Genomic DNA, 22,745 nt, shown 5'->3' on the forward strand with positions numbered 1-22,745 from the left:
CTGTTAACATCATCTGGTTTAGTGTGTCATTCAGTAGAACTGGACTCAATCTTTTAGTTGGTTCTTATCAGAAGATTTATATTTCCCTTGTTGGAGATTTTTCATACAGAGTCATACGACAACCCTGCATATCCAAACTCTCAAGCATCCAGAGAAAAAAACCCTAAAATTAAAACTTTACTTCTTATGCTTATCTTTTTAAAGTATGTTTAATATAGTTAAAACATCTATATTAACAAACAGTTAACAAATGACTTACACGCAAAGCTATCATTGATTTTATGAGGAGTTCTAATGAATACATAATACAGCATAGAACACCTATAGATTTTTGTTGGCTTGCTTTGAAATTATTTTAGAACAGTTACTCTGTAAAAGAATGCTATGACATAAACCTTCACTAAAGTTACAGAGATGTACCACCATTCTGCTCCACAAACCAGTGGACAACCGACTGCACATACATTTTGAAATCTCCAGAATGCTTTCTATGGAGGATTGATCTGAGTAAGAGTGTGGGAACCGTTTCTTGGAAGTGAACTCAAAATAGTTAAAGAGAATATTTTATTTAAAACCAGCAAAATTGAGACAGGGAATAATTGAAGACAATTTTTAAGAGGGTTTTAGGGTTTTTTTTGAGCTTGTTACATGTTGCTTGCACCAGAAGACACAGATTATGTAAAAGAGAGTTCATGAAAAGACGTTTGCTGTACCAAACCAAATTTTGAAAAGGTGCCTCTGGTTTTGATGTCTCAAATACTGGATATATAGTATAAGAATATTAAATTTAGTTTACACTTAGTATAAGAATATTTTTAAGGAATGAGTACCTACAGTTACCACATCAATATCAGCTGGGTTTTGAAAGCACAAACCACTCTGAAAAATCAGGCCTCGGTGTTGCATAGGTTGGACATGTCAAAATTGAGGGCATATTTTTAAATCTTTGCAATTGTCTCTACCTGTAGAGTTAATAAGCAATTAAGTCTATCTACAAAGATTTCTTAGGCAAACATCCATTATTTTCTGTGTTAACCTGTGTGGTAGCCTTTGCCTACAAAGCACCATGTCTTAATAACGGAGGGTTTATTTTGCTCATATGCCTTTTGTTTTGCTTGTAGAACATTGTGTGGTACCTAAAACCACAGGAATACAATTATTCTTTGGGGTTTTGCGAGGGAGGTCTAATTAAGCAAGTCTCCACCGTTACAGGCACAGCTGTGAAAGAACTGACTGTGACATGAGTTATGCATCCCAAACTGAAGGCCAGGTTGCTCAATAGAAGATTAGGTTTATTGTTTGAGAGTAGAATCCATAACAAAAGAGATAATTAACATCAGAAGAATACAGATACCATTATTTTCTTGGTTTAGGTGATTAGTTTTTTTTTACAGGCATGGTAAGTTGTTCTTTTAATGTCAACCTGTTCTTTTAAAGACTAAAATCATTACTGAGTAAGCTTCTTTGATGAGTTAGAGTGGATTCTATTTAGTTAAAATATCCCATAGTGCTCTGATGTGTTAAAATGACCCAATTATGTACATACTTATGAAGGAAAAATCTAACTGAAATACCAAAAAGTATCATGAAGAGACCAAATATCAAAAACTAAATGAAGTCAAGGGCCATCCTATTTTTGTTTTAATTACTATCATTTCCCCTATTCCCCACCTATTAAAAGTGTGTATTTCCTTGTTCACCTCTTTTCTGATATTTTGTAGTTAGGCTGTTTCAGAAAAGGACAGTTTGCCTCAAACAGAGATATTGATCTTGATTTTGTGATGCAAATCATAAACACTTCAGTTGAATATTTTCAGCTTCCTCTGTCATGGGTCAGTGGCAAAGACTCAGCTGACTTCTACAAATGTAGATGCAGATGTTAGAGGTCCATTTCATGATATATTTGTAAAAAAATGAAAGTATTTTCAATGGGAAAGCAAGACTTCAAGGAGGTGAGAAATCTTAACTTTGAAATTTGCAGTGTATTAAGGGAGCTGTACTAGACTTAGTCTCCAGGCTACTATAAAATGGAGTCAGCCTACAAAGTAGTTTGGGAGCTGGACAATGTAACTAGCTCGCTTAGAAGTATTACAGGTATCATTTTTTCATAACTTTACGTTTAGAACCTTCCACATTTCCTCAGATTCATTTAACCCAAACTGATTATAGTTACGTATGTGAAATGAAGGCCAAATGATTTTATACATTGAATTAAATAATTTGCATTTTAGATACATTTCTTTATTTTTAACCCTGGGCATTTCCTTTTAAATGTTTTTTTTCCTTGAGACTTATCTGCTACCAAGCCTTTTTTTCAGCCAAGGACTTCAACATTTGAGGCTATGGAGCAAAACCGCTGATTTTTTAAAATTTAATTAAATAAGTGTCAACCCAACCATACATTTACAGGAACTTTAAATGGCCTGAACTTTACAGACGTGGAGAAGTAAGCAGGGGAAACACGTAAAAGATGGAGTGAATAAGATAAAGGTATGGAATATGATTGTTGTTAATGTAATCATCTATCAGTCCGTTTCACTAGGCTGATTGGTAAGACTTCACATTTTCCTTTGGGAACAGCGGATTTACCCTGTTCTTTGCATTAGTCTCTTCTCTATCTTTTACTGTCTTCTATATCTTTTACTGTCATCTCTTAAATCATAGTGAGTTTTTATCCTGATAAGAGGATAATGACCATTCTGTAATGCCTGGATAAATAAATACCCCATCTAACATTTTCTGAGCACCTACATGAACAAAGCTAAGTTTAAATACGACTTTCAGGAAAACAAACAAAATTGATAAGGTATTTCTTATTTCTTAACAGACTCCTTTGTTTTCATTTTCCTGCTTATGAAAAAGAGAGAAAATAATTTGCCAAAAAAGCCTAAACTGGAATTGTGCCATCTTCAGTTAAGTTGCAAAGTTCTGTCATCTTTTTACAGGTCTCATAAAGGGCCAGTTACAGTCCTTCAACTATGATCCCCTAAGTTCATGGGTCACCCTTTGCTATTTCCTGTGTTCTGAGTTTCTCCACAAGGTAGATACATGTGGAGCTATGAGCTTGTATCCGCTTCCCATATGCCACTCAGAAAACTACCTGATTCATGTAGTTTGATTCCCCATTGTAAAAGTGTATGTATCTGCCGTAGTTGTTTTAGGAGCACTGAAAAGATACATCTCCTTTCCTTCAAAGCTTCATATGAAGTGCTGTCATGCAGTGCTTACAAAATGGACCACTGATATCAAGGCAAAGGTTGTCCCATAAATTGTTTTGACATGGGCATATTTCTTCAGATCTGCTGTAATGTGCTTTACCTGAACAGTCTTCTGGAACAACAGTGGCAAGGACAGTAACTTTTTAACCATGCTACCTGAACTCTGTTCAGAACAGATCTAAGAGTAAATGACAAAGTTGTAATAGTCTAATGACTTGTCTACATGATTATTACTACTATTGGCAAAGAACAGAAAAAGAAAAAATTCTATCATAGATGGATTTAATGAACCAGCTAAGGTTATTCAGTGTTACCACAGCAATCAGACTGACTGTATATAAAATACTTTTCCATTAATAATTTTTCAGCCTGAAGAATAATCAGTTATGCACCGACGTAGACTGACTAAACATTCCATATATCTTGCATTACAGACTAAACATAGTTTTAAATCCCTCCCTTTGGAATCATCATTGCATCTGGATTTCAGCAGTGTAGTAGATGATAACAAATCCCAGGACGCAGTGTGCTGAAACTCTATACCAGTTGCTTCAAAATACAGGAGTATAATATATTACAAATGGCTATTTATGGTTTGTATAATAGCATCGGTGTGAATAGCAATTTACCACATAAAAACTGACAGGTTTCTACCCTGATTTTCCAATCTAGTACTGAAAACAGTGGTGAGGGTCAGTTTCTTTCTTGACTTCACAATATTTGTAGAATTACTGTAGAATAAGTGATTGGCAACTATAAACTAAAAGGAAATAAATACATTGAGGAATTGTGTTGACACACTGTAGTACATAAAACTATTGATGCAGAGTGAAGGATAGATTTCCCTGAAGTCAATGGGAATTTTGCTACTGGGTTCCACACTGACATTTCACTGTCAGTACACAGTTTGGCTATTTTTACCTTGAATTAATGTACAGTTCATCTACTTTCCTATCCCTCCCCACTCATCTTCTCCTCTTCCTACTCTCCCTCCCTCCCTCCTTACCTCTCTTTGGTTCCTGTTCTATATCTGCTGCATCTGCCAGGCAGTTAAATTTTAAAATAGCTTTTCCCTTTGAAGTGCTAATGCCAGCACTGCTATTTCTATAGCAAGTAACTTCACTGACTGTTGTAGTTTGCTTTACTCTTTGTTTTATGTGTTTGTATGTGCATATGTAGGATGTTATGTGATTTTAACAGTGAAGAGCTGGGAAAAATGGAAAGAAAGAAAAAAATCTCCTAATTAAGTTTTATAAATAAAAGTTAAATCCCAGCTGCTCCACCTCAGGCTGTGATTTTGTCAGTTCTCACGAGCTAAGCAGGTCAAACTTGGTGAGTAATTAGATAGGAGACCTCTGAGGAAAACCCAGGGTGCTGTATGTGGTGGCACTGAAGATTCAGTAGCTGCCACCGTTCCTTTTCAGTAAGTGTTAAATCATTGTTATGTTGTTCTTTCTTCATTCAGTCCATCAGTGGCTATTAAACAAGACAAGTCTGTACAGAACCTCTGTTTCAGAAAACCTTTACACTGTTTACTGCCAGAAGGTAGGACGATGTTCTTCTGAAACGACCACTTTGCACACACACTCTTTTTATAGTCTTTAACCATCTGCTAGTGGCCAAGGACAGGAGAGCAGACAAACTATACACTGGAGACAGAGTACTGGACTTTTGATCAGTTCCAGCATGGCATTCATATGCTTTGTTAATAGCAAGATTTTTTTTTGTGTACTGAGCACTTGAGCAATCACTGTTGTCTGCTTCAAGATGGCTCTTTTTGCTGTTGAATAAAACTCATATGTGTGTGTTTATTTTAAACATCCATATTTACCTTATTTACAGTAATGACCAACTGCCCTGATGTGACCATTATACAATATGCTCTTCATTTATGTAGCAAAGTAGAAAAAAATGCATTCCATACTTGGGTGTAAACTTAAAGTGTTTTGGACCCCTCACTGATACTGTGAGATACAGAAAGCTCAGAGGTGTCCATTTTAAATATGAATGTTTCATTCTTTCACACTGGGAATGTTTCATTCATGAGTGTGTTGCATCTTCCACATAAGTTGTTTCATTTATTTACAAGTATAGAAAAGAAAAACCCACTAATTAATAATGAAGTGACCAGTCAGGTGTGGACAGAGAAAATTAATCATTTGGACTGTCTGGATTATCCTCAAGGTTTGCTTTGGGAAAGATAATTTGAGATAACTGTTTCCTGATCTATATAAGTCAGGAATGTACTAATACTTCAGTGAGTTGAATAGCGGGTCAAAGCTTGACAGGTTGTCCTCTTGTATGGCTGTTTCTTTGAGCTGATCCTGTTTGTTTACAAGAAACTACAAAATCCCATTTCCCTGAACCAGGCAATGGAGTATTCCTTCACTGCTTGCTCCAAGCCACTGTAAGCCCACTACCCTAAAGGCACTCTCCTTTTCTAAGCTTTTTTTCAAGGCTCCACAGGGCAAATTCAAAAGATACCTGCCTACATTCTCTCTTATTCTTTCCTACACTTGCTGGAGAGAGGATGTAGGTGTGTTGAGGAGGTTAGAGACACCTAAATCTTCACATAAAAGTTGAGAAATAAAAACTTTTTCTCCTGTATAGGAATGTCTTTTTGATTTAGCAGGTCTTTGGGGTATTTAAAAGATAGGTAGATATACCGGTTTCAGCTCCCAAAGCATAAATAATTCTTATGAACACCTTAAAGGAAGGTGTACATCTGAAAATGTGAGGTGGGTATTCTGTAAATCAATTAATAATGGTATGTACATTTATATCCGAGATTTATCACTTTAATAACAGCATGTATGCTTTTATCTGAGATTTATCACTCTGTCACCAGCTTTGTTATTGTGCCCAATGGCTGGTCAAAATTTTGGGGTTTGTAGACTACTCCCACTAGAAGGAGGAACTGTTAATAGATATTGATCTTTTTGCAGTGCAATCCTGTTTCTAAAAAGCAACATTAAAAACACCCTGCTTCTTTACGCATAGCAGGAATTATACATATTGAAAAAGCTTCTTTTTTTTCACAGATTTAACCCATGTCAGTCTGTGACAGCAGTCCAAAACCTGTCTAGGTCTTCTCCTTGGTACCTGTTCTTTGGCAGTAATTTGACATTAGCTCTTTTTACATATTGGCTGTTTCTGCGTGTTTACATGTGTCCTACATACATAGCCCCCATTGGTTTCACTTGTATTTATTTTCTGCTTAAAACAGCAAAACCACCCCACCCGCTTCATTCACATTCTGAGCTGGCTCTTTCAAGCTTTTGTTTTGTACAGAGATATGTAATTGTGTTTGGGGTTTAGAGACTACAGTCATTCCAGCTACTTGTTTCTGCAAAGGAGCATAATGACTTCTTACATCTATCTTAAATGAAGAGGGACAGCTATACCCAAGAGCTGCAATGAGGTTTACCTGACCTATAATTTTACAGCATTATAAACCACATTTCAGCTGAAACTTCAGGGCTAGCAAAACAATAAAGGTCTTGGTTCAGCATTGTGGTGTAGTGAGTTTTCCTTCCAGTGATCTCATGTCTGTTCTGCCAGAAGCAGGAAATGCATCGAGGTTCTGAAGGGCAAGTCTGCAACACCCTTTACTCTTTGGCTAATTGCACAGCATCAGGAAGGTGTTCGGAGATCACAGAATCAGAGAATGGTTCGGGTTGGAAGGGGCCTCAAAGATCATCTAGTTCCAACCCCCCTGCCGTCGGCAGGGACACCTCCCACTAGACCAGGTTGCTCAAAGCCCCATCCAGCCTGGCCTTGAACACCTCCAGGGATGGGGCATCCACAACTTCCCTGGGCAGCCTGTTCCAGTGCCTCACCACCCTTATAGTAAAGAATTTCTTCCTGATATCCAATCTCAATCTACCCTCTTTCAGTTTGAAGCCGTTACTTGGTGTCCTATCACTACACTCTCTGATAAAAGAGTCCCTCCCCATCCTTCCTGTAGGCCCCCTTTATGTACTGGAAGGCTGCTGTAAGGTCTCCTCAGAGCTTTTTCTTCTCCAGGCTGAACAACCTCAACTCTCTCAGATGATGTACTGTAGACACCAGCCACGTCTGCAACTCGCTGTAGCTGCGTATAGACAACTTTGGACTGTTTTCAGGATGAGAGATCTACAAAAGCAATTTTAGTTACAGTCCACTCCAAGTCTGCAGAAGGTACAACCCAGCTGGACTAGCAATTTGGAGTAATGTCTTTTTTTGGATCATCTTATTCCTTGCTGTTCATTCACCCTTCCTATTGTCTCTCTTTTCTTTCTTCAGTTCACTGCATCTGGTAACACAACTTAGAGCAGTGCAACGGACATATGAGTGAGGGTATTAAAATCAAGGGCAATTTTAAAAATCGTAAATAGACTACATGGCAAAGTGTTTAAGCTTCAAAAATTATATACACTTGTTTGGAATGACCTCAGTAACTCTTTAGGAATTACAGAATTATGACATTTTTGGAAAATAAATTTGTCATCTTTCAACACCATTGATGTCCTCTCAGTAACTTGTGTCTCTCGCTTTACTGGTAATAAGGATTTCTAACACTGTTTATGACTTCAGTGAGAAAAAGTAATTTCATGATAATTAAGATGTCAGGAATTACAATACTCAATTACTAAATAAACATGAGAGAGGATGCACTTCTCTGGAGTCTTTCAAAGGTTGGCACTGTATTGAATACCAGATGCTGCCTATGTCAAGCCCTGAGGTTTCACATCATAAAGTTCCACATTTGTCTAGATAATCTCACTTTGTTATAAAGCTGCGAAGAAAAGGTCTTTGGACAATGAGGAAATGTTGAGTCAAATTCACCCTTAATGAACTCTAGTGACTTGAGTGTAGAAAGGTAGACCTGCCCCATTATTTGTCAGATGTTTAATTCACTTTAAAATTAATTGAAAAATCAAGACAAAAGACACCCTTTATGCCTTGAGTTTTAGTCTGGGCTTCAATCTGAAACAAATAGTCTATCACAATTCAACTGAAACCACAGTTTCTGTGTAGTGGCCAGAACTAGCTGTAAATCAGACCAACTTCATGAACCTTAGTGGATGAATAATTGTGACCAAACTTTCAATCAAGCAAATGTCATGTGGCCTTCAGGCCAGGGATATTTCACATAGCTGTACTACTATCATTTGCTTTTAGTTTTTAGATTAGATCAATCCAAGTCAGGATTGATCATATAAAATATTCTTCCGTAAATATAATTAATTTTCTAGAAAAAAAATTTAGAAAACTCCTGTGTTTATTAGGAATTTCATGTCAAATACAGTGAACCCTCAAAGAAAATTCAGTGAATGAAATCCTAGCCCTGATGAAGCAACTAGCAGAATTTCTTTTATTTTTATGTGATCAAGATTTCATCTGAAGGCTTTGATGGATATGCACCAAGACTAAATGTCTAGATGTGACAGCACTGAAACTTGAAGTTATCCACAATATGAACACGCATATTACTTGAAATATTTCCAATGAATCTGCGTCCATATAAATTCAGACATTGCAGTAGTGGAACTATGCACCCATATGTAATAAATCTGTCCATCTTTTAATACCAATAAAGCATCAGCAAGGAAGTTAATCATTTAGTAGGAACATAAAGTTGTACTTCAATAAATAAAAATATAAGAAATCCAGGCTTTGAAATCTCTTCTATAGGTACGTAGCTCTAAAAGAGTCACTGAGATGACTCATAAATAAAATTGCCCATGAAACTGACTTCTGTGATAAGGAATCTGGAGAATTTCCAAAAATAGTCAGAAGAAACAAGTGAAAAGCGTTGAAAACAGGTCCATTCTCCCTCCTCTTCTAGCCACAGTGATTTTTCTTCACGTAATAGTCCTAGGCCATTTGTAAGTGGAAATCTGGCACAGCAGATAGACGAGACTTTCACCAGGCTAGCCATACATGTTTTTCTCCTCTGTCCTTATAATTATACTGTACCTTTATCCCTCTATCACAAACATATGACACCTCATACACCTTCTCATTTAACACCTTTGCTTTTTCCGGAGTTTAATGCTAGCCACCTGGAAGCAGGTGTCTGTATAGGGGCAACTATTTAAATGGAAGAGATTAAAATTAGTACAAAAATTGTGAAGCAGATAAGGACCTGCAAAAGGAAGAGTTGAAAATAGATCAATGCGTAACATGGAATTTGCTAGATTCTTTAAGAATCAGTCTTATTATTTCAGTATCTCTTAATAATTTCACTAGTAGTCTTAGGAAAAAAAAAAAAAAGAAAATGTGAAATTTACTGTTGATTCCCATCTTGTCAACAGCACAGACAAGCTACTGGAGACAAGAAACGGTGTTATATTATAGGATAACAAAACACAAGATTATTCACTAGAGCCTAAGAAATACTTTTGCTATAATCCGGTAGTTTAAGAGCCAAAGCTGTATAGCAAATGAAAAATCTGTTGTTAGTACTAACCACAGGACAAGCTATAAACTATCAACATAGGAAAGTCATGAAAGAAAGTAAGGCAAGGCCAATCTCATCTTTATCAGTGTTTAAATGGAGATGAGAGACTTAATGCTATTATGCACATTACTAGTAAGAGTTTACTGGAATGCCATTTATAAAACTCTGTCCATCAGCGTTTAAAACAGACTAATTCAAACTGTAATAGGTCATAGATGTCATCAGGGAAATACAGAACTTGTTTTATGAAGAGAGATTAAAAGAGGATCTGGTTCAAGTAAATAAAAACTGAGTGTTGTATATAAATACATCAAAGGGTGAACCGACGAGAATGACACTTAAGGACAGTATTGAGAGGGAAACAAATGAGGCAATTTCTAGTCAGAGGAGTGATGTTCAGTCAGTGCCTTCAGTTGGAACATTTTAAGGTGAGCCAATGGATTACAGAAGATATTAGATAATGTAATCTGCTGAAAAGCAGAGTTTTGGACTGGTGATTCAGAGGTTTTACTTGAGTCCCATGTTTTTTTTTTACTTTTTCCTGCTAAAACTGGTGTACTCATGTGAATCTTTCAATTCTGATAAACTGATTTTTTTTCAATAAAAAATAAGTAGTACCGTTCCATCTAATACTATGGAATTATGTTGGAACACCACTACTAAGTGCAATGAAGTAATATGGTGACTATACTCAGAAGAAGTCATAAAACAATGAACAAAACTAAATCCACATGAAAATCAGACAAGAGAATTAAAAGCAAACTTTGTTTCATCAGAATATTAATCCAGGACACACACTTTTAAAAATAAAATCAGAAACAGCTTGCTCTGACAAATCTCTGTCAAATGTAACTGGTCTGTGACAAATACTGGGATGATTTTATATGCTTAATTTTAAAAGTTCAAAATCAGCTTTACCTGTGCTTTTATCCTACAATAAGAATGGCTTGCAATACATGGGAACCCTTAGAATTCACAAATGTGAAGAAAATGTGAAAATTTTGAAAAAGAGGGCAATTAAGATTTTTTCTCTGCAGAAGGCAAATAAATATTATTTTAAAAAGAAAATTCAGCTTTAATTCTCAAGTGTTATTGTGCCAAATGTGTAGTCTAAATGCAAGCACTGAAGTATTAAACATAGAGATTTTAGTCCTGCTATAAGTGCAAATCACAATGCAACCTCAGCTGTGGAGTTACAAGTAATTACTCTTTTGTATACAAGTAAGACAAAATCTACAGCATAATGGGAAAGGAAAAATAACAATAATGTGTCGTGTAAATGAAATTTTCCCAGAAAAAGTGCTCTACCTTTTCATTTTATTTTCTTTTTTCCTCCTTACACAGATTTAATTCTCATTGTCTATGACTGTCTAACAAAGGGCATGTGACAATTTGGGGGATCTCTCTGTGTAAAGCTTATGAATTCTGTTTGATACTTCGGAATCTCTATATATAGCTGTGTCAGGTTGAAAATTCTTTGCTAATCTAAAATCCACAAGGTAACAGGAGAAATATTTGCTCCTGGCACATGATCAATAAAGAATTGTTAAACCTTGATAACATCCTATTCAAATACAGTCCCTTGAAGCATGATGATGCTACCAGGTAGGCAAACCCGGTTTTATAGATGAGGTGAGGAGGTAATAAATAGGTGATAAATCATCTGTTCTACACAAATTTAATCACCTGATAAGGGAGCTATCTGATTTCTTAGATAAGGTGGCTGTAAGAGCAAGTGTCTCTTGCTTGGTGTTGTACATTAAGAACATCTGGCAGTGAGTACCGGAGGGGGATGATGGACTTGCAGGACTTCTACCTGTATTTGGAGTGGAAAATAAAGGCAGAGAAATGCAAAGGGGCTCCTGCCTTTAACAGCTGTTCCGAAACCCTTAAAATCTGAGCGTTTGCTTACCCCTGCTGTGAAGAAACTGCAAGTCCAGCGTACCGCAACTTTAAACAAATGGTACCTGAAGAAAGCAGAAGAGAGGGCAGTAAAGCCCCGTGCCAAGACGGGCGCCGGACTGGGCAAGCAGCCGGTGCTGCTGCTCCAGCAGACCGGAGCAAGCTCACACGCACGTCAGCGGTGCGTAGCACGGAGAAACCCGGCTCTAGCAACTGCCCAGCGGCCGAACAGTTGTTTTTACCAAGGCCGGGGGGCAGGAGTTGGGATACTTTTGTGCACCTGAGCCCTGTCCTGCTAATGCGACCACGGCCACAAGGATGCTCAGTGGCATTTCTGCCATCAGGGATTCTTGCACTGCCCGGCTCGTCCCCTGCGAGCCTGGCAATCCGCTCCGTGCCGCGGAGCCTTCGCAAACTCCCCGCCGTTACCTCGGCCTCGCCCGGCCGCCGCCCGCCCGCCCGACTGTGGGGCGAGGTCCCGCTGACAGCGGGCTGGGCGGCGCGCGTGCCGCGACCGTTGAGCCCTAACGGTTCCCCGCGCAGCAGGCGCGAGCCGGCGTCACCTGCCCTGAGGGATCCTCCTCCCTCAGACCTGCCGGGGCACGGGCGGCCGCGGCGAGCCGGGCGCAGCCCCCGCTCCCTTCCCCTCCCTCCGCGCCGAGGGAGCCCTGCGCCGACCGGCGAACTCCGGCAGGAGGATCGCTCCCCTGCGCCCTGCCTAGCCAGCCCCCGCTCCCCTCCGCCTTGCCTCCTCCTCTGGTCACTGGGACTGATGAATTAATCATGATGCGGCCGCTGTTAATGCATTTATGTGGAGCGGGCTGTGCCACCGGCTCAAGGCGCAGCGCGGTGGGGTGAGGAGAGCGCCGGCCCCTCCGCTCCAGCGCGGAGCCGCCGCCTGCAGCCGTGCGGAGCCGATGCCGCGGCCACACTGCTCTCCATGGCTCCGGAGGAGGTAATGGGAGCCGAGACTCTCTCCCCCGTTCCCCGGCAGTGAGCGAAGGGGGCAGGGCTGCCGAGGGTGTGGAGGGGGCACGGCGGCGCTGGCCGGGCAGCTGGAACTTGGCGGGGGGGGGGGGGGGTAGGGGAATGGGCGTGTTGGCGCGGGGGAGGTTCGCCTCCCGTCCCCGAGGTTCCCCCCAAATCGTGCCCGTGGGTTAAAAATTGCTCTCTTGGCGTAACCGTGCGGGAGCCGGGCTCACTTTTATCGCCGCTGATGCTGTCAAAAACGTTGTGGCTTCAGCAGTAACAGCAGCGAGCCCCCTCCCTCCGGCGGGCGGCCGGGTCACCCGCTCCCTGCCAGAAATTAAACGCTGATAATCCATTAGCTTCATCTTCCCCGTTTACGCGAGCGATGAAGACTTGCTAATTAATTTACATGCGAGGGAATGATCTCTGAAGGAAGGGAAAAATACCCCGTTGCACCTGCTCCGCTGAGACTTGTCATCTGAATCTGGAGGAGAGCTATAAATCATGTAAAGTGTTCGCGGTGGAGTCGGCTTCTGAGAGCTCTAGGATTATGTATCCAAATGCTGAATTTACATTTCCCACTAGGAAAAGACTGAAACTCAGGTCAGATATAAACTACATCATTTCATTTAAAACTAAACTGTAGTTATTTATTGTGATTCTAGAGGGGATTTTTCTTCTCATTAAATAGGAAGTAATAGACTAGAATAACTATTAGAGCATGCAGTAATGACTTCCACATTATAGCTTGAAATCTCTTGCAGAGTTGGAAGTGGTTGACAATATAAGGATGATGCTTCAGAATCACATATGTCCTCTTATTTTTGCTACACATGGAAAGACTGAGAATAACTAGGCTGTTAAAATTTACTTTCAGTTTTTAGCCTGTACAAAACCGTATTTTCTGAGATACAGAATGGAGAAAACTTGGACTAGGGAGATAACAACTTCAACTGAAAAGGCTGACTTTCTCAGCTACATCAGCTAAAATCTGTGTGGTGTCTGCTTTGATTATTTCCAGCCTTTGAAAAAAAACTTTAAAAATGTAATAAGCTACTTCCAAGAATTTCACATACTGTCTCTAAGGCAATGCTGTAATAGTTCTTGACACTTGCCTGTTAAATGAGCTGAACTGGGGAGAACTACTGTTCAGTGAGATGTTTGTGTTTAGGAATATTTATTCCTGTGACAGGTATTTCTTCATAGAATAGGAAATGAGGTTTTTTTAGGCTGATATGATCATGGTTTCATACTGTAGAAATTATTAATACTTCAGTTTTAATACATCAGTGGTTTTTGATATATTTGACTGGTTTTGTTGCTGGCAAAATGAGACTGAGGTTTTGTCATTTCAGATGGAACTAATTAAGATTGGGGTTAATTGCTTTAGTAGCCTAACATATTTTTGATAATACTGTAAGTGGCAAATATTATTAACTTCTTTTGTTCAAGTTATGTAAAAATACTGCTTTCTGATTAAAAAGATGTTGTGTGTTATAGGTGGAGACTGTACCGTTGCACTAAGTCATGTCATCAGAATGAGGGAATTAAGGAGCCTTGTGTTCTTGAACAGTGCATGTGATTTGCAAGTTTCATAAGGTGTGAGCTTATTGTAAAAGTGTGTGTATGTGTGTGGCAAAAGAGGGCTATACTAGGAAAATAAACTAATAATAACCCAGAAATCTATGAGGTAAGCAAGAATATACAAGCTAGGCTAACAACTCAGTATGCTTACTTTGAAAACAAGTATATATGAAGTAATTTTTGTATCACTGTTCTACAGCAACAAAATAAGGGAGCCAAAAATAAGCACAAGCCAGAAATAAAAAGACAAAAATTTAAAAGGAGACTAGTTCAGAGGGGAAGAAATAATTTGAAATGGAGTCTTTATGTCAAATCCAAGACTGCATGTCATTGTTGAACTAAATCATACATATACAGCAGTTTATGACATTAAGGTGGACGCCTCAGTCTATTCTATAACAAACCAATTAAAAGAGATTCAGTTGTTGAGGACTCAGTTTGTCACAGAAAAAGAGATAGTAGAGGTCAAATGGCAGTCAAGAGATGTGGACTTTGTTGGCTTTATCTTTGAACTTGGAACAGGAGAGCAATTTGTTTTCTTCTCCGATTCTTCTCTCTCTAACTGCAAATGCTATCATGAACAACAGTCCCCAAAGTGACCAAAGTATTAAGTGGTGGACATTTATTGGTCTGAGATAGCACTGTAATAGAAATACTTCTTCTGTGTAACTGTCATTGTTCTGGCCAGTGCTTTGGCTATGTAAATCATGAGTGGATGACATGAAGTTGTGAAAAATTAGGGGTTTAAATTTCTATCATTACTTAAGTTTCAGTCCAGTGTACATTTTTAAGTGTACACTCGTGTTTGTCTGCCAAAGTGTGGATCAAGTTACACTGGAAAAGCATTTGCTTCTTCTCTAATCAAAAAAAGAAAAAAAAAATCATTTGTCAGCCAGAAGGATGCAGGGAAATGTCTTTACAGTCACCAGACTTTATTGTGTGTACAATAATGACTTGATTGTGTTTGATATGATGGATTGTGGGCTTGGTAACTTCAGTGAATGTCAGACCCACCTACCTTTTCAACATTTGCAACGGGTTAAGCATGCTTTTTCTCTCATGAAACCATAGTGCTGCACATTTCTTGATGGACATAACTTGGAAAGGAGCTGAATGGAGAAGAGTTAGCTGTCTGCAACATTGCTTAATGTTCCCTTAATGCTATACAAATAACTATGGGGCAACTGGTCCGTATCTGTAGTCATGTGAATATGCCCTCTCTGTTTTCTGTAGATGTTTTTGAGTTACACACTGCCATACGAAAACTTTTGAACAGGTTGTTCAATGATTAACATAGAAATAGTGTGTTACGATGGGTGCAGGTAGCTCCGTGTCCTAACAGAAGCTTATATGAAGTTTTTGGGTAGCAACATCAATATAGAAAGGATATGGACAGCATTTGAGGTGTAGAGTACAATCAAATTCCTTTTTTGGTTGTTTATACAGTAAGCAGGAATCTATTAAACTGGCGAGGAGGACAAATATTTAATGAAGACCTGAAGAGGCAGTATCATTTCAGTATGTTTGCAATGCACTGCTCTGTTTAGTTGCTGATTAAATCTTTTTTGATCTCAAGGAGAGCTTCTAGTCATCTAGAATTATAGAACATCATCATGTTTCTATAAAAACATGGAAGCTAGAGAGGCAGGGGGTTAAGTCTTAAGACTGGTTTCTCTTAAAGATAAAAAATTGAACGTAATCTTCTCATAGCCCCAGTTGAACTTTAGTGGGAATAGTAGGAACAAAAAGGAAGGGAGGGAGCAGAACAGGGAGCAGTGCTTCACTGAAGTAATTCAGGGTTGAAGAAAAGGCCTTTCTGAATTAGGCAACAATCTTATCTAATCCCAGTCATAAAGTTACCACAGTCTGCCTTAAAGGCAAAGTACTTTGCTGTTGTTGTTCTTTTCTAGAAAGATGTTTCAAAACCTCTCTCCTAATCTTTAGAACTTTCTTTGAACTTCCAGCCTAAATATATTCTTCGATTCCTAATTTTTAATATCTTAATATTGTTATTGAAAAACAACTTCCCTGGTGCATAGCCCTCAATAAATTATAAACATTGATCATGTGCCTTCCTCAGCTGTTATGTGCTAGGATCAAACAAGCAGAGCAAGCACCTTTTAGTCTGTCTAGTAAAACAGAACAAATAGGAAGATGCAGGGCTTAGCAACTTGATTCTCCTGAATGTATCTCACCTACATCAAATACCTTGTACCTGAAGTATTTCCTCAAAGTCTTGAATAATAGTGATAATGCTCCACTTGGTCTACTGAAAATACTTCTTCAGGTATTGGTGAAGATCAGGTTTGTTTTACAGGTATGCCAGCTTGGCTTCATCTTCTTGCAGTAGGTGAGACGTTGGTGGGTGATTTCTCTTTTCCGGTTGCTCTCAAATGATAACATACCATGTAATCACAGAAATTCTGCTATTTGTAACTATGTAGCTTTGAAGAGTTGCTAAATGCTTTATCATTTCTAATATGCCCAATGGTCCTCCAATTTCTTCTGTAAGTTAGCAAGAACCTCCTCTGTATCAAGAGTGCTTCCTGTAACCAGTTTTTATCAAAACATCTCTATTTTTTGCCAGGTTCACAAACATGAAATAAGATGAGTCTGAAGAAGGATTTTTAAATAAGTCCATTCAATATATAACTCTTAGTCAGTTTTATAGCCACTTCATTTTTGTGTTACACCTTATCTTTTCCAACTCTAAATAATTGCTTGGTGATACCATATCAAATTCTTTTCTGAAATCTGGACAGATTGGACTCTGGGTTTCCTTTGCCTTAGTATTTGCTTTTAATAGTTAACTTATTTATTCCAGACTAATATGCCTTTTTAAAGTTATGTTGAAAATATTCTGATTTTTTTTTTTCCAAATTGTCCTCCTTAGTGTTGATTACCTTTTAATTGAAAAAAAGAATTCCCCAATTTTTCATACATTGAAGTCGGGATAACGGTTACTTAGGTCACTTGTTTCTCTCTTCTTCCACTTAAGCACTGTGTTTTCTACTCTCCAATATACTCTCCACTTTAATCTAGTTTTTTTTGCTACTCACTGTTTAAAAGAAGTAGTACCCTGCAGATTTCTGCTGGTGATACTAGGTCCTTTGTAAATTCCCTGCCCTGTGGCCAATCCATTAATAAACCAGGGAAGAAACATAATGTAATAGCTCAAAAGCCATTGTGCCTTAGTTGTTTAGAACAGGGGAATGATCCAAATACTTATTTTTTTAATACTTGGTTTAATTTCCTAGGTCAGCTTTGTGTCCCTACTGCTTCTTTCTTTCCCCATTCCCCCCTTACAGTACTGTCCATCCTGTTCAGCTGCTCAGATGGTGTTCTCTTGAGACTTCACAAAAACATGGGATAGAGGTGGAATATAGTGGGATTTTCGTGATGACGTGGGCGACACTTGAAAATGGAGTCATTGAATTACTACTGAAAATGTACTATAGAAGTGGAAAGTAGTAATTTTGACTGCATAATTTAAAATTTACTTGGGTTACTCTGTTAAATAACAGACTGACCTATGTTTGTAATGAGCAAATTTGCTGAAATTATTTAGAGATTTTGTAATTCTCTAGATTAGGACAACAGCTAATTCATGTGGCTCCAAAGAAGAAAATTATGTCTTGCTGCTGAAAGGGCTTTGAAGCTCTTTTCTCGGTTTCACGTCCAAGTTTCCTTGACCTCAAAAGTGAAGAATCTCTCCAGGATTCTTGTTTTGCTGGGGTATCTTTCTTTCTTTTATAGACCTTTCCTGTCTGTTAAAGCAGGTTCCTATTTTCAACCCAGTCCTTATTTCTACTGGTACCTGTGAAACAAGTGACAGTTACCAGAGCTTTATCAGTCTTCCTGCTGCCTACAAAGTTTTTAATGGAAACTGTGGAATTGACCAGGATCTCGTGCTAATTGTTGCTGCAAGACTGCATCTGTAGCCTCAAAAAGCCATTCCCCTTTCATGGTTATTTAGAAGTTTAGCTCTTCTAATTATTCATGTAAGAATCTATTCTCTTCAAATATTGAAGAAATTTCTATAGGGAAAAAAAATGCAGTTAATCCCCCTTGGCTAAAACTAACAAATACATTAGGAAGTTTTTAGGCCTAAGTAAGAAAGTAAGCCCTTCATATTAATGAAATAGATGATTCTAACTGAAATGTGAAGTAAGTGGAAAAGTTACTAAAGGGACATATGGGCTGCAATGGCTTGAATAACTTGAGCTGAAATAAGAATATGGGTACATTTCATTAAAGTGTGGTTTTGAAACAACTTTATTTTTAAAATGTTTCTTTTTTTTTAAATATGAGTAGTATTTTGCATTAATCTTACTTTTATTGCATTTTGACATTGCAGCTTCCTTTTTTAAAACCTTTCACTAGTGTTGATTTTGCTTAATCCCCAGAGTGTAACAATATTTATATAGAAATATTGTGGTGTAGTATTACTCTTACTTCAAACTTAAAATTTTTAGTTGCAGATAAGAAAGCAGAGTATGTCATGTAAATTGATAAATTGAAATAATGATAAATTGAAAATTCAGGGTAAGACATTACCATTATCATGCTAAATAGCAGTAGTTTGCCTTTATATATGTAACGGAGCTGCTTACACAAAAGATCAAATGTATATGGAACCACAGAACTGGAGAAGGTGGAGGGGTCCTCTGGAGACCATCTAGTCTAATCCCCCTGCTCAAAACAGGGTCACCTAGGGCATGTTGCCAAGGGCTATCTCCAGTTGGGTTTTTAATATCTCCAAGGATATATACTTTACAGCCTCATTAGGCAACCTCTTTCAGTATTGGACAACCCTCATGTTCAAATGGAATTTCTTGTATTTCTATCTATGACTCCTGCCTCTTGGCCTTTCACCAGATGCTACTGAGGAAAGTCTGTCTGTGTCTTCTATTCTCCCTCACATCAGGTATTTATACATACTGACAAGATCCTTCCTGAGCCTTCTCCAGGCTAAACAATCCTAGCTCTTCCAGCCTCCCTTCATGTGACAGATCCCCATATCGTCTCTGTGTCCCTTTAATGGATGCACACCAGTATGTTCATGTTCTTCTTGTACTGGGGAGCCCAAAACTGGACACAGTACTCCATGTGTGACCTCACTGATGCTAAGGGGAAGGATCGTCTCTCTCAGGCTGCTGGCAGTGCTTTTCCTAATGCAGCTCAGGAGAGTGTTGGCCTTCCTTGCCACAAGGGCACTTTGCTGGCTCACATTCAACTTCTTGTCCACCAAGACTTCCGATGCATCTTTTTCTGTCCAGTTGCTCTCCATCTAGTTGGTCTCTAGCCTTTTACTAATGCATGGGGTTCTTCCTCTCTGGGTGAGGAATGTGTGTTTCCTTTTGCTGAACCTCATTTCTCCACCCTGTTGAGGTCCCTCTGAATGCCAGCACAACTACTCCGGGTTTCGTTTGGCCTGCCACTTTCTGAGGGTGCACTCAGTTCCATTATTCAGGTCATTAATGAAAATATTAAACAGCATTGGCACCAATATTAACCCTTTGGGGTGCAACATTAGTAACTGGTGTCCAGCTAAATTTTGTGGCACTGATCACAGTCCTCTGAGCCCCGCAACTCCCCTAGTTTTCATTTTAACTCACTTCCATACTTCTCAGTAATAATGTAGATTACTACTGCTGTGTGGCCAGGATAATTAGCAGATAAAAATGTATTTTCACCATCTTTCTTTGTTCTGATTTAATAGCACTGGCACATGTGTGTACACACTAATTGACAGTTGTCATTTTTGTCCATGTTTTAGTGTATGAGTGTGAATTACCCATACCATATGTTTGACACAGGGAAGATGGTGTTACGTTTATATGTCGCACAGATGCTGCATTTTTTTTGCATTAAATTTATTTTCCTTGCTCATTTTTAAGGGAGAAGGACCCTCTGGGCTTGATATAGTTAAGGAGATTTTAAAATGTGTAGTCTTGAAACTGATTGTGAAGTGGGGGTGAATTAATAAGGCTATGGCTGAAGTTCATGAAGCCTAAATGGCCTTTCATTCAGCTGAAGCAATTCTGTATCTTATGTTAGAAAAATGCAAGGGCTTTTAAAGATATGCTTGCTTCAGATGGAAAAGAAAACTTAAGAACAGTTGCATCTGTATTCCACATTTCATCTTGTTATGCCACGCTTACCTGCTTTGCCAGAAGCAGTGAGCAGAAGAGAGCACTGGACTACCCTCATTGTAAGCAAAGCTTAAGATTTCTAGGGTTATACTAGTGCTGTGTTTAAGCTTGGTCTAGAATCAAGCTGTTTTGTCTCAGGGAAATGTATTCAATTTTGCTTGAACAGAAGGAGTTTTCTATTGGCTCATCAAGTCACTGGTGCCTTTGCTTTTAGCTAAAAAGCTGTATTTTCTTTTTGTGTGTGTGCATAGAAAAATGAGGAACCTTTCCATTTACAGAATATTGCAAAAGGTAATACATAAAATACTGAAACTGCTGATTCTCTTTTTTCTTCTCCTTGAAATGAAGATATGGTGTCCTAGGGACATAGTGATGAGCTAACTATACTTTCAACTTAATACCTTGACACTGATTTCGAGAAGCAATCTAGTCTTTGCAATTTGATTCTGAATTCACGTCCTGTAGGAACTCCATTAGAAAAATAGAAGAATTTTACCTCTCTGTGTGATGCTGAGGCATCTCAGGATGCCTCCAGAATTTGGAGAGAAATGGCTCTTGGCATCTTGGCTGCAGTGAATAAGTGGGAATCTAAAAAGTGCTAATGGGCAACTGTGAAAGTATGCTACTCTAGCCTTTACCTTTTTTCCCAAAATTAATATAAATGCATATGCTTATCATCTGAATTTCAGAAAAATAGTTACTTTTGGTTTTTCTTCTTTTTGTTGTTGTCTAAAATTTCCTGTTAACACAGTACATCTGTTTAACTTGGAAAGGCAGAGCAAATCCTTTTCAACTGGTGCTATAAAAAGTGCAGATATAGTTATTAGGTAAAATGTTACACATTACCTGCAGAACAATGGAGAAAAATATTTTATATTTTTTCCCTACTGTGATTCTTCAGAGTGCTAACCAACCATTTTCTGTATTACATTTAAGTCTCTGCAAGTAAAGTTTTATCTTTTTGTCATCTTAAAAAGTGTTTAGAGGGGAAAAAAAGGGGCCTACTTAAACTGTGCATAAACTGTAAACAGAAGACTTTCTGGTTTTTTGCAGGGATTGACTATAGAAAAATGCATTCTAAGATTGTATTTATATACAATGGGATCTTAGTGGATATCTGAAAAAATTTGAAAACCTGAAAGCAACATAATAGGGAAATAGATTGTGTTGATAAATGGCAAAATATCAGTTAGTAGAGATACTGGGTTTTAGACATAAGAGAATAGAGCAATACAAATACTGAGCGTAACTTTTTAGTTTCTTGATGGGGAGAAACTGCGCTACTTCTGTCTTTGTCATAATTTAGCACTTATATAGTGCTTACTAGGTACAGAACTTTTTATAGATACTAGTGATCTTCGTTACACCCTATGAAGGAGGTGGATGATATTCTACAAATGATCAGCGTAGGGCAAATATATTTTAGACCTAGAAATCTGATAGGAGTTTGAATTTTGATATAAATTTGTTTGAAGTGTATAAAGGTCAGACTATATCCCTCAGTATCCAAAATTGGCTCTTACAAGATGTGCTTTCATTTTTAAGGAACAAAGATACAGGATTTCACTCTGAACACTTGAATAACATCATGTCTCTTTGATAATGGAGTCTAGTCAGATTTGTTTTTTCCTGAATTAATGTGTTGGTTACTATACAGAACACTTTTTTAAAGGTTCATACAGAATATAACTTTAATTTACAGAGATTAAGTCAGATTTAGCTTCCATTTTTGTGGAAAGGTGGTTACACATGGAAAGAGGGAGCTTGTCTTTCCTGTCTCCACCCTCCTTGGTTGACAGACTTTCCCTCCAGCAATCAGTTGACAGCAATCAGTTTGAGGATTATTTCTGGAAGGAAAAGGTTTACAGATTTACTTCAACAGTAAGATTAAAAAGAAAGTAGCTGTCATCTATTTCCTTGGCTTAACTAGTTAAAATCATAGCTATAAAAATGCCATATTACTCAGTTAAGCTGTTCTGTGCATTTTATACAGTAAGCAGACCTTATTAAATGAAAGGTGGGTCAAGCTTTACAAAGAATAGTTTGTAACACAAAATACAAAAATTTAATTTTGTGTGGAACTTCAGATTTTGTTATTTATTGCTTCTAGATAAACCAATTCTTTAAAATAAGCTTCACACAGATATTGTAATGAAATATTTACCTTATGACCTTGTCATATATGAAGGAAACATAGATAATTCTCAGGATAAAAAAGTTCATGTCTTATAACAGCCAGATTCTTGAGCATCTTCCAGACTTGCCTCACATTAATTCCCACACCACTGTGTTTCCCATTGTACCATTTATAAAGGAAAGTACTGTCAAGTTTAAGATGGAAAATCATTTGCAGTTGTCAACTTTGACACTTTCTAGTGATAGATTCCTAAGATGCAGTATGAAAATAAGCATTTAAGATTTTTTTTTTCTAGGTTCCAACAGTTGGACGTCTTTAGACCTAATCCCCAAACA

General features: G+C 38.1%; 1 protein-coding gene across 6 annotated transcripts in view; it reads left to right on the forward strand.

Annotated features, from left to right (window-relative positions):
* The first annotated feature begins 12,054 nt into the window (after window positions 1-12,054).
* Window positions 12,055-22,745, forward strand: part of LOC141745114 (heparan sulfate glucosamine 3-O-sulfotransferase 1-like) — a 93,675-nt gene continuing 82,984 nt past the window's right edge. For 5 of the 6 annotated variants that reach the window (XR_012587679.1, XR_012587680.1, XR_012587681.1 and 2 more), the window contains exon 1: window positions 12,055-12,520. The gene's annotated coding sequence lies outside the window, so the exon portion shown is untranslated. Of the gene's footprint in view, window positions 12,521-12,607; window positions 13,138-22,745 lie in introns of those variants that run through there. The other variant, XM_074592277.1, reaches the window with a different exon arrangement.

The sequence above is a fragment of the Larus michahellis genome, chromosome 6, assembly GCF_964199755.1.
Source record: "Larus michahellis chromosome 6, bLarMic1.1, whole genome shotgun sequence".
In the NCBI taxonomy this organism is placed as follows: domain Eukaryota; kingdom Metazoa; phylum Chordata; class Aves; order Charadriiformes; family Laridae; genus Larus; species Larus michahellis.